The sequence below is a fragment of the Lipotes vexillifer genome, unplaced genomic scaffold (assembly GCF_000442215.2).
Source record: "Lipotes vexillifer unplaced genomic scaffold, Lipotes_vexillifer_v1.1 scaffold602, whole genome shotgun sequence".
Classification (NCBI taxonomy): Eukaryota; Metazoa; Chordata; class Mammalia; order Artiodactyla; family Lipotidae; genus Lipotes; species Lipotes vexillifer.
This window is the reverse complement of record NW_006790307.1, coordinates 1,739,557-1,751,337: the sequence shown is the minus strand read 5'-3', so window position 1 is coordinate 1,751,337 and position 11,781 is coordinate 1,739,557. Positions and strand designations below refer to the sequence as shown.

General features: G+C 42.6%; 1 pseudogene; it reads right to left on the bottom strand.

Moving 5' to 3' along the window:
- Nucleotides 1-1,300: 1,300 nt before the first annotated feature.
- Nucleotides 1,301-11,781, bottom strand: part of LOC103088045 (40S ribosomal protein S10-like) — a 126,495-nt pseudogene continuing 116,014 nt past the window's right edge.

Here is an 11,781-nt window from a genome sequence, read left to right as displayed (position 1 = left end):
TTTTACATACCTTCTTCAGCTAAGGACAAAAGAGGATATTGAGGGTGGGGAGAGTCAGTTTGGGAGGTTACCAGGAAAAGCACAGTAAACAAGGGTGAGATTGTGATGCAGATTTAAGTCTTTGCCTTTTCCATTGATAAGTTTCTTCAGTACTGGTCACCCTACTCTTCCTGGTACAGTGAAGAGGACATCCTTACAAATGGAGATTTCCCTTTATATATGTAAATATCTCTTACAAAAGGGTAACTCCTATTCAGTTTTCAGAGTGTTTTCCATGTCTGCTGTTTCTCAAAAAATAACCAGCTTAAAATAATTCATATGCCAAAGAGACATATTTGGGGATGACAAGTTCTGCTTCCCTACATGGGAGAATTCACTAACACTAACTGATCCCACTGTGATGGGCTTATGTGCTGTGCTAAAGTGGATGGATTTTATTGGGTAGATAATTGGAAGTTGATATTGTTACTGAACTGAACTTGAATCTGCTCACCCACTGCACAGCAAAGCCAATTTACTGACACCAGGTTGTGGTGAAGGAAAGTAGTGTTTACTGAAGGGTGCCAAACAAGGAGAATGGGCAGTTCATGCTCAAAAGACCAAAACTTCCAGATGGCTTTCAGGGAAGGGTTTCTAAAGGCAATATTTAGGGTTAGGGTTGTAGCTCACAGACTTTCTTCTGATTGGTTGCTTGTGAGGTAACATGGTGATATTTCAGGAATCTTAATCATCAACCTTCTTGTTCCAACCAGTCTGGATCAGCATGTAGGGTTTCTAAAGGCAATATTTAGGGTTAGGGTTGTAGCTCACAGACTTTCTTCTGATTGGTTGCTTGTGAGGTAACATGGTGATATTTCAGGAATCTTAATCATCAACCTTCTTGTTCCAACCAGTCTGGGATCAGCATGTAGTCACCATTCTCTACCGGGGGGGGGGGGGGGTCTTACTTTCTGCATAACAACCCAAAGATATGCATCAGATTGTTATGTATATCCCTTGAGGAGGAACTAAAACTGTTTTACTGCTGAACTTGCTTGTGACTGCTTTTCCTTTGTTTCTACATTCCCTCACTTAGCTAATTAGTAACTGCTTGAGTCTGCTCTTTGGAACTCAAGGAAGTCTTAGGGGACCAAAACCTTTTTCTACAAAGAAGAAATGGGACACAGAGGGGCTTTTGTACCCAGAAGGGTCCCACAGGTTTCTGCTTGTTATATATATATAAATACACACACACACACACACACACACACACATTTTTCTGGCTACAGATTTATTTAACATAAAACAATCTCCTCCAACTTTATTGAGGTAGCTGACCATGTCCACAACCAAATTCACCTCTAAACTGGAATCTGGTTGCTGACCTGGCCCCAGCCTTGATTTTCTTGTCCACACCAGGGGGCACAGAACTTCTCTGTAGGTGTCTCTGTAGGCATCCCCTCAGGTGAGTCTTGCAGGTCACTCTCTCTCCAGACCCTTGGGCCTTGACCTGCCAGTCTCAAGACAGCTGTGGCTCAGGGGGCAGGTGGAAGTTATCACAGAGATACTGGACACCCTCCTTGGTAAGGTAGCAATAGAAGCGTCTTCAGGCAAGCTGTTCTTTCACATAGCCTTGTCATCTGAGAGAGTGAATGGCCTTCGTAATGTGAAGATTGGGCACATTCTTATCTGCCAGCTCCAGGCTATAGGGGAGTAGAATTTGCCACCCTAAAATATGTCTCTTTGGCATGTTAATTGTTTTGAGGTGGTTATTTTCTGAGAAACAGCAGACATGGGAAAGGCTCTGAAAACCTAGTAGGAGTTGCCCTTTTGTAAGGGACATCTCCATTTGTAAGGGTGTCTCCCTCCTTTCTGGAAGAGGAGGATGACCATGATCTCTGGAAACACTTATCAATGGAGAAGGCAATGACTTAAATCTGCATCACACTCACCCTTGTTTACTTGCTTTACCTGATAACCTCCCATCACTGACTCTCCCCATCCTCAACATCCTCTTTTGTCTTTAGCTGATAGTGGTATTCAAGATGAGGGCTTTGGCCATTTTGGTGAGTTACTCAGTTTTCCTGGGTTTCTCCCATGTATACATGTTACTAAACTTTGATTTCCTCCTGTTAATTTGTCTCATGTCAGTTTAATCCCTAGACCAGTCAAGAGAACTTAGAAGGGTAGAGGAAAATGTCTTCCTCCCTGACAGGGTGTTTAGGCGTGTGGATATCCTTCTTGGCCACCATCAGTCCCTCCTTAAAAATGAGTCAATAAGTGGCAATCTGGTTCTTCTTGGGCATCAAGATCTTGATGCTGTAGGCTCCAGGGCTGGAGCTGGAAAACACTCAGGTCTATATTTGAGCAAGATTATTTGGGTAGTGAAACCTAGCAGGACCCTGGGGCTCCTGGGCACAGAAGTCTTTCCATGTTCCCTGTTTCTTGTTTGTAGGGAATAGACTCTAGCCTCCATGACCTTCCCTGAGTTCCAAAGGGCAGATTTGAACAGTTGCTAATCAGGGAAGGGAGGGGATGCAGAGACAAGGGAGGAACAGCCAAGAAACAATAAGTGCAGCTTTGAAACAAACAAGTGCAGCCTTGGGGCAAGGTCCTGGTTCCCCTTGAAGGGATACACATAACAATATCTTTGAGCTCTTTACAGAACTAAAACCCCCAACAAATGGAAGATGTTAGCATTCTTCATTCCAGAGAAGATCACAGTTTGATAACCTAGAGAAGCTTAAGAGGAGACCACCTGAGACCAGATTAAAAGAGTGCAGGCCCTGCACACACCCTGATTTATTTTATCAGCAACTCCTCTGCCCTTGAACCATTGCTATCAAACTCACCAAATCCTCCCAGGTTGGGACAAACAGTTTTTCAGGGCACAAGCCCACTGTGTCCCCCTTTGCCTGCCAAAGCAATAAAGCTATTCTTTTCTACTTCACCCAAAACTCTCTGAGATTTGGTTCAGTACTGATGCACAGAGGCCAAGTTTTCAGCATTAATAGTAGGATGATGCAAAGATTGAAAAGAGAGAATTCTTGTGAGTAAACACCTGATGTTTTAGTTGCCTGCAATCTTAATTATGAGCCAACCATATAATGGGGTTCTGTGGCTACCCAACAATCTCACATTAACCTTAGACATTACAGAAATTTAGCATTCATATCAAGAAAGGACAGAACCCTTCTAGACCATGCACTGATCAGATCATGTCTGTGTTACATTTTTCAGTTTCAGCACTCACATTTTATTTTATTTTATGTATTTTTGGCCACTGTGCAGCTTGTGGGATCTTAGTTCCCCGACAAGGGATCGAACCCAGGCCCTAACCATGGGACCACCAGGGAATTCCTGCAGCACCCACATTTTAAAACAGGCAATATTGTAACAAAGATTCTCTCCTTGACCAAACTTAGGCTCCTCTAAGACTTATTTTCAATTAGGTCTTGACCTTGGCCCATGTCTTATCTTCAGCCTACCTAGCCCAGTTGTAGCAAGAATCCTGCTAAGTCAGTTTACTTAGACTCCTTCTACCCTTGATGTTGCCTCCTAGTAATTTTCCATCCACTGACTCCTCACTCAGCTCACTGGCTATAAATCCCCAACTGTCTTGGTTGTATTTGGAGATGAGCTGAATCTTTCTCCCCTATTACAGTACTTCGACTGCAATAGCCTTTTTTTTTTTTTTTTTTTAAATTTTTGTCTGCATTTGGTCTTCGTTGCTGCACATGGGCTTTCTCTAGTTGCGGCGAGCAGGGGCTACTCTTCGATGTGGTTTGGGGGCTTCTCGTCACGGTGGCTTCTCTTGTTGCAGAGCACAGAATCTAGGCACACGGGCTTCAGTAGTTGTGGGACGCAGGCTCAGTAGCTGTGGCACACGGGCTTAGTTGCTCTGCGGCATGTGGGATCTTCCCGGACCGGGGATCAAACCCGTGTCCCCTGCATTGGCAGGCTGACTCAACCACTGCGCCACCAGGGAAGCCCTGCAATAGTCTTGAATAAAGTCTTCCCTAACATTTTAACAAAGGTAAGAATAATTTTTTTAACAATTGACACATTATAAAGTGTCCTGAGAGGATGACCCAAGAACTAAAGGGTCTTGAAATCACATTACTTGGGGTGCAGTTAAAGGGTCTAGGGCTTAGTTACCGAGATGTGATTTTTAAAATAGCATAGTTTTCTTCTCTGCCTGTATTTCAGTTACTGTGCAGCAGGGGTTCCATCTTGAGAGTCTAAGGATTCAGGAGTGGGGTGTGTCTAGAGGTTTGGTAGGAACTTCTGTCCAGGAAAGGATCAAAGGAAGAACAAAGGAGGCCTCTGGGGGAAGTGAAGTCAGGCAGAGAGAGCCATGTTATCAGCCCAGAGGAAAGCAGGGTCTGGGAGGAAGAAATATTCCTCTACCCTTCTAGGTTCTTCTGGTTTAAGAACTAAAATTGACATAAGACAGATTAACAGGAGAAAATGAAACAAAGTTTAATAACATGTATACGTGGCAGAAACACCGAAAATCTGAGTAACTTGCTAAAATGACCCAAGCTTTTACCTTAAATACCATCCTCAGCTAAAGACAAAAGAGGGGTTGATGGTACGGAGAGTCAGTTATGGGAGATTACCAGGAAAAGCACAGTAAGACAAGGGTGATTGTGATGCAGGTTTAAGTCTTTTCCTTCTCCACTGATAACTGTTTCTAGAGATTTTGTCATCCTCTTCTTCGAGGCACAGAGAGGGAGACACCCGTACAAATGAAGATTTTCTTTACAAATGTAAAAGTTTCCTACAAAAGAGCAACTCCTACTTGGTTTCCAGAGCTCTTCCCAGGTTTGCTCTTTCTCAGAAAATAACGGCTTAAAACAGTTAATATGCCAAAGATACATGTTTCACGGTGGTAATTTCTGCTCCACTATAGTGGGGACTGTGTTGTTCACCATGGTCTCCTCATCAGGACTGTTGAAAGAGTCCTGAGGAGAGGAGAGATGAAAACAAAAACAGTTCTGTTAGCATCTCTATAAGCTGTTGAAGGAGAATGGCTGCTCTACTGTGGTTCCTCCTCACAGATGAAGTCTCACTGTATTCACTCCAGTGAGACATTCATGTGGGGATCCTTATGCTCTTGTCTGGACCTAATCCCAGTAGAAAGATAGACGGTACAGCGAAAGGGTCTAGAACGCAACTAGACCCAGGAGGAAGGACTGGAGACCTCACCTGGTGTCAGTGAAACAGGAGGGAAGGGAGCACAGTACAACCTTTAAAAGAATGACGGAGCCCCAGGACATGACAAAAGCTGGTTAGAACCAACTAGGCCCAAAATGGCAGAAGATGTGACTTCCAGTAGACCTTGAGCCTCATTATATGCTCATTGTAATACGTTAGCATACGATAAATGACACACCCACCAGCGCCATGACAGTTCTAAGGCCAACCATAAAAGGTCAAAAAGTGGATGGTGACCCAATTCCTGGACATCTCTTTCCCTTCCCCCCAAATAGTTGGAATAATCCTCCCACTCACTAGTCTATGAAATTACTCAGCCCATAAAAACTAACCATGACATATTTCAGGCCTCTCACCTTCTGAGATGGCCCACACTCTATCTGTGGAGTATGTTTCTCTCTAAATAAATCCACTTCTTACCTAACACTTTGTCTCTCACTGAATTCTTTCTGCAACAAGACATTAAGAACCTGAGCTTCATTAAGTCCTGAGACCAGGTGTGTGATCTCAATTAAAAAACCGTGGGGGGAAAAAAAAAAAAAGAAAAAGACCGTGGGTTCAAGTCCCAATCTGAGTTGCATGGTTTTGGTTTCATCAGCTCTACTTTTGCCAGCAAGAGTGGTACTACATGCCAGGATGAGAGGATGCATTGGCCAGCAAAGGTGACACACTGACTTTAATGGAATTTGAGAAGACTTGGGGTCCCTATGATTGGATAGGTTGGGCAGAACCTAAGAAATACAGCTCTAGGACTGTACTTTTGACAATTTTTATTCCCAGACTGGTGTCGCCAAGGAAAACATGATTACCTTTGTAAAGATATGGATAATGATTTCTAGGAGCATAGTACCCACCTTCCTAATCCTAAAAGTTCCTACCTAGTGCAGTGTCTGGCATATACATATAGGGGCTCAGACATTTGTTGATTTCTGAAAACATTATAGGACAGTCATTTATCTTTAAACCCAATTCAACACAATAATAATAATAACAACAACAGTAGCTAATGTTTGCCAAGCATCTAGGTGCTTTCTGAGCACTGTCTCATTTAATACTCCAGGCAACCCTGCCTGGCAATTACCAGCTTCATTTGACAGAAGAGAAAACGATACCCCTGGAACTGCATAGCTAGGTGGTAAGCTCCTCTGTAATCCTAGTGTGTTTGTGTGCATAGATATATGCAGATGCTCCATAGATAGCAGACCTCAATTGAAAGGGGGAAGCTGAGATTTGGGGCCAAGTCTAACTGACCATGAAGTGTACACAGTTTCCAACACTCTTTTCAAGAATGAAAACATTTGAGGCTTCCCTGGTGGCGCAGTGGTTGAGAGTCCGCCTGCCGATGCAGGGGACGCGGGTTCGTGCCCCAGGTCCAGGAAGATCCCACATGCCGCGGAGCAGCTGGGCCCGTGAGCCATGGCCGCTGAGCCTGTGTGTCCGGAGCCTGTGCTCCGCAACGGGAGAGGCCACAGCAGTGAGAGGCCCGCGTACCACAAAAAAAAAAAAAAAAAAAAAAAAAGAATGAAAACATTTTGTGCTTCCTCGGACATGCCAAGTCCTACCTGGTAGAGGAAAGAGGGAGAGAGGTTTCCTTCTCTAGAGGCCCACAGAATCGGACCAAAAAGAGAGGAAAATCCATGCACAGTGTCATAGAGGATAACTTTGGCATAATAGAGGCCACGCAGAACTCTTGTTCATTTACTCAGCACCATCTGTGTGTCAGGTGCTACTTAATGTACTGGGAACACAGCTGCATTGCCTGGCTTTGGGTCCAGATCCTTAGTTCTTTATTTTTGCAGCTCTGATAAGTGTTTTTAGGATTATGTGATGTGCTTCTGGTCCCCAGACAAGTCAATCTGACTTGCATGCTTCTCACGCATGATTTCCTTACAGTTTGGTGGATTGTTGAGGAACCATGAAAAAATACAAAATATGAGGATGCTATGTATGATGTATCTTTTTAAAAAATTATTTTTGTAATAAATTGGAAAATGCTGAAAGTGAACCATTAAAATGAGCTGTAATCCTATCGCTGGCAATGTCTACCACAAATGCCAGTGTCTTCTTATACACACACAATATTTTCTTTTCTTTTTTTAAATAAAACTGGGATTGCTGTCTCATAACTTTTTCTTTCTTGTTTTTAAATAAAAATAGCTTCCGCCCACCTATAAACAAAATCCATGCATATTGTATGGAGACCAGAAACCATAGCAATGTATAATAAGGAAATATTCCTGTTTTGTCTGTGAGTCTAAAGGGACAGTTCTAAGGGACTGCCTTATTTTGTAGGGTTGAGGGAGGGAAGAAGGAATGAAAGAGAAAACTTCATTTCTCTTTTTACTCACCACACTTATGACACCAAACCAGTGGGTTTTCCACACTAAGCTATTCTCCAATTCTCTGCAGACACCAACTGGGTGTCTTATAATTCAATTCAATTCTGACACTATCTGCCTGGAGGTAGCATGAAAGCCCACAGGGTAAGGGCTCAGTCCCAGAAGATGTCCCCAGTTCAGATGCTGATCCCAAGCAGTAGGTCCATAGGTTACCCACAACTCATGTCCTACTTGGCAACAAACTGGAGGTGTCCATAACTCTTTCCTCGGGTTCAATAATTTGCTAAAACAGCTTACAGAACTCAGGGAAACATGTTCATTACTTTATTCTAAAAGATACAACTCACATAAAGAACAAAATCTTACTGTATAGCACAGGGAATTCCCTGGTGGTCCAGTGGTTAAGACTCAGTGCTTCCACTGCCGAGGGCAGGGGTTCAATCCCTGGTCGGGGAACTAAGATCCCACAAGCTGCGTGGTGTGCCCCACCCCCCAAAAATGGGGCTGTTGTGAGCTGGATGTTCTAAGCAGGACTAAGGAGGACAATTTAATTGTGTCCCCTGCATTAAGCAGCACACAGTAGGTGCTCAGTAAACAGTGAAGAAATATGTAGTGGTGGGACATAAAAGTCAAGGTGGTCGGCAAAGTTGACGTTAACTTTACAAGTCAATATCTTATAAATTATAATGGAAAAGAATCTGTGAAAGAACTGAATCACTTTGCTGTACACCTGAAAGTCAAAAAAGCACTGTAAATCAACTATTAAAAAAATAAAAAAGATACAACTCAGGAACAGCCAAAGGGAAGAGCTGCACAAGGCAAGGTGTGTAGGAAGGGGCAGAGAGCTTCCAAGCCTTCTCCAGGCATGCCACCCTCTCAGCATGTGGATGTGTTCACCAACCTGGATGCTCTCCAAACCCCTCTGGAGGCACGATTAGGTAGGCATGACTGACTAAATCATTGGCTACTAGTGATCAACTCAATCTCCAGCTCCTCTCCCCTCCCTCGAGCTGGGGAGGTGGGGCTGAAAGTTCCAACCCTCTAATCACATGGTTGGTTTCCCTGGCAAAAAGCCCCCATCCTTAGGGACTTTTCAAAAATCACTTCATTCACATAAACTTATTTCTGCTTGGAAGGGGCTTGTTATGAATAACAAAATATACTCCTTCCACCTTTATTTTTCTAGAGCTATTTCAGAAACTGGGGACAAAAACTAAATACTGTAACAAAAGATGTTCCTTTCAGCTCTTATCACTTAGGAAATTACAAGGATTTTAGGAGCTCTGTACCAGAAACTGGGGAGGAAGACCAAATATATATTTCTTATTATATCACAATATCACAAGGACACAGTTGGAGGAAGACATCTTTTGGGATGTGCACAGCTGGAGTGCTGGTTCAGGAAGGACTTCCTTCCTCTCAGGGTGTGTGCAGCATCCTGGTAATCCTTGGACCAGAAAGAGGAACCTGGTGGGCAGTCCAGTCAGGACACTACTTATAAACAGAAAAAGTGGAAAAGGCAGCCAGGAGGAGAGGTGAGACTGACAGGCTTCAGATGGCAGTGTGAAAATCAATGAATAGAAACTTCATTTAAAATGGAGTTGGAAGACCAGAAAGGGGAGCTCTCACACTTTAGCACTTGACCCCAATTGCAGACCCAGCAGGAAAAGATATTCCTTGCAACTCCAACAGGAAGAAGGGTACTATTTTACTCCCCAGCAGGAGGAAGGAAGAATTTCTCCTTGCCTGGCAACAGCTCAATCAATGAGAGATTATCGCAACTCAGCAAATGAAAAGCTACTGCATGTCGAACTCTCAGTTTCCTCTGATGGATTCTTTGTTATAACAGCTCCTCCCAAGTATCCTTTCTCCTCACTATTATATCCTGGTGAAAGGAGGACATATTGGTAAAGAATCTGTATTAGTTCCCTATTGCTGCTGTAACAAACTACCACAAACTTAGTGGCTTAAAATAACACATATTTACTATCTTCTGAAGGTCTGAGGTCTGAAAAGGGGTAAAATAAAGGGGCTGCATTCATTCTGGAAGCTCTAGGAGAGAATACACTTATTTACCTTTTCCAGCTTCTAGAGGCCACCTGTGTTCCTTGGCTTGCAGACCTTTACCATGTCTCCAAAGCCAGCAGTGTAGCCTTTTCAAATTTCTTTCTCTCTCACCTTTGATTTAGCTCAAAATAGTCAGACATACAAACAAACATAAAAAATGAACATGTCTACAGATCTTTATAATCCAATAATCTCTTTACAGAAATTACTAAATAGTCAGACCATAATCAAATTCCCAGTCATTGCTCTCACCAGTGGGGAAACACTAATTGGCCATAAGCAAATCAGAACACAAAATTAGTAGAGATACAATTAAAATTAGAAAAACAGAGAGTAAGCGAAATTCAACCAGCTCTGTCAGGTGAATCCATTGGGCATCTCATGAAGACCTTCAAAACTGTTAAGAGGATAATTTTCAAAATGGTAAAATCCTGACTTTCACTCAGATATCAAATGAATACATGGTAAAGATTTTATTTAACTCATTATTTACTGATGGAACCGGGCAGATGTTACAACCAGTTCAAAAGGAGAATCCAAAGAATAGACATATGTATGGATCAGGAATACTGAAATGAACTTACAAGTGTATACAAAACTGACTTTTTCACAGTGGGGTAGTGTTGCTCCTCCACCAGATAGAATTTATTTGCATGTCTATAGTCAAGAATTATTTGCATTGCTGTTGCTTTGCTACAACATACAGAGTTTGTAAAATAGCCTAGTCACATTCTTGGAGACTCCCGCATTCCGCTGAAAAACTATCCAGTAGTCTTTTTGCTTATCTCAAAGTCTTCAATGTTTCCTTATAGTCTTATTGACTCAATTCTTCAACACTAGCACATTTTTACAAAATGAGAGACATGTTAACTGTGCAGACTACAGAGTCACACCACCTGGATCTAATGCTGGGGTCCACCATTTTAGCTGTGTGGCCTTGGGAAAGTGACTAAGCCAGGCATCAGCAAACAGTGGCTTAATGGTCAAATCCAACCAACTGTCTGTTTTTGTACAGCCCTTGAGCTCAGAATGGCTTTTATATTTTTAAATGATTAAAAAATCCAAAGAAGAATAATATTTCATGACACATGAAAATTATAAAAAATTTAAATATTGGTGCCCATAAAAGAAGTTTTATTAAAATACCACTATATTCATTTGTTTACATATCATCTACTCCTGCTTTCACATTTTAAAAAGAAAACCACAGGCCCAAAATGGAGTCACTTATGCTAGGCCACACATTAACCCACACTTTAATACCTAATCTAAGTGAAGCTTTGACTTCCCCCAGAAATGTAGTCTTAACCAGGTCTGTCAGGAATTTGCTGGTCAGCACCAATAAGGTAACCTTTCTCATGGTATCTCTCTCTATCCCCCAAAGGAAGATGAGCTAACTCAACTACTAAGTCTCTTTCTTTCCCAAAGGGAAGATAACCTAACCTGAAATAATTCTTTTTTCTGTTTATGACTTCCTTGTCCTGCCTTTAAAAATCCTTCCTTTTCCATAGCCCTTTGGAGGACCCCTTTACTTGCTAGGTGGAATGCTGCCTGATTCATGAATATTCAACAAAGCCATTTAGATCTTTAAAGTTTACTTGGTTTAGTTTTTAAAACAGATTTGGTGGCAGCAATGGGATTTGAAGTGAACTTGTGATGACATTTGGGGACAAAAAACCCCACAAGCATGGTACCCATGAACCCCTTTTTGAGTTCACTATCCCTCTCACCATTTCCAAAGGCTATGGGTAAGTTTCTCTTGATTCTGAACTCTGCTCTCTTTGTGTCGAGCTCCCAATCTAATTGGCTTTCCAGCCCATTCCCTATTTGTCTAGAATCACTAGTTTCACGATGGGAGCTGTTGGTAGTTTGAGCCACAATTCCCCATTTGATTGGAAAGCCCCAGCCCTTGGTTCCGTTCCCAGATTCCACTTTGGGAACTGCTGGCAGTTTGGTCTGCTGTTCCCCATTTGTTTAGAACCCTTCCCCAGATTCCACATTGGGAACCGCTGGTGGCACCTGCGATTCCCCATTTATCTGAAATCAGTCTGCAGCTTTCATTTGAGGTCTGCTTATTCAATCCTTTCTTCCAGTCCCAAGTTCCACACTGGGAATTGTTGGTGGTGCACACAGAGCCTTTTTCTTGGCCAAGCTGCAGTAACTTGTCACTGCTGGA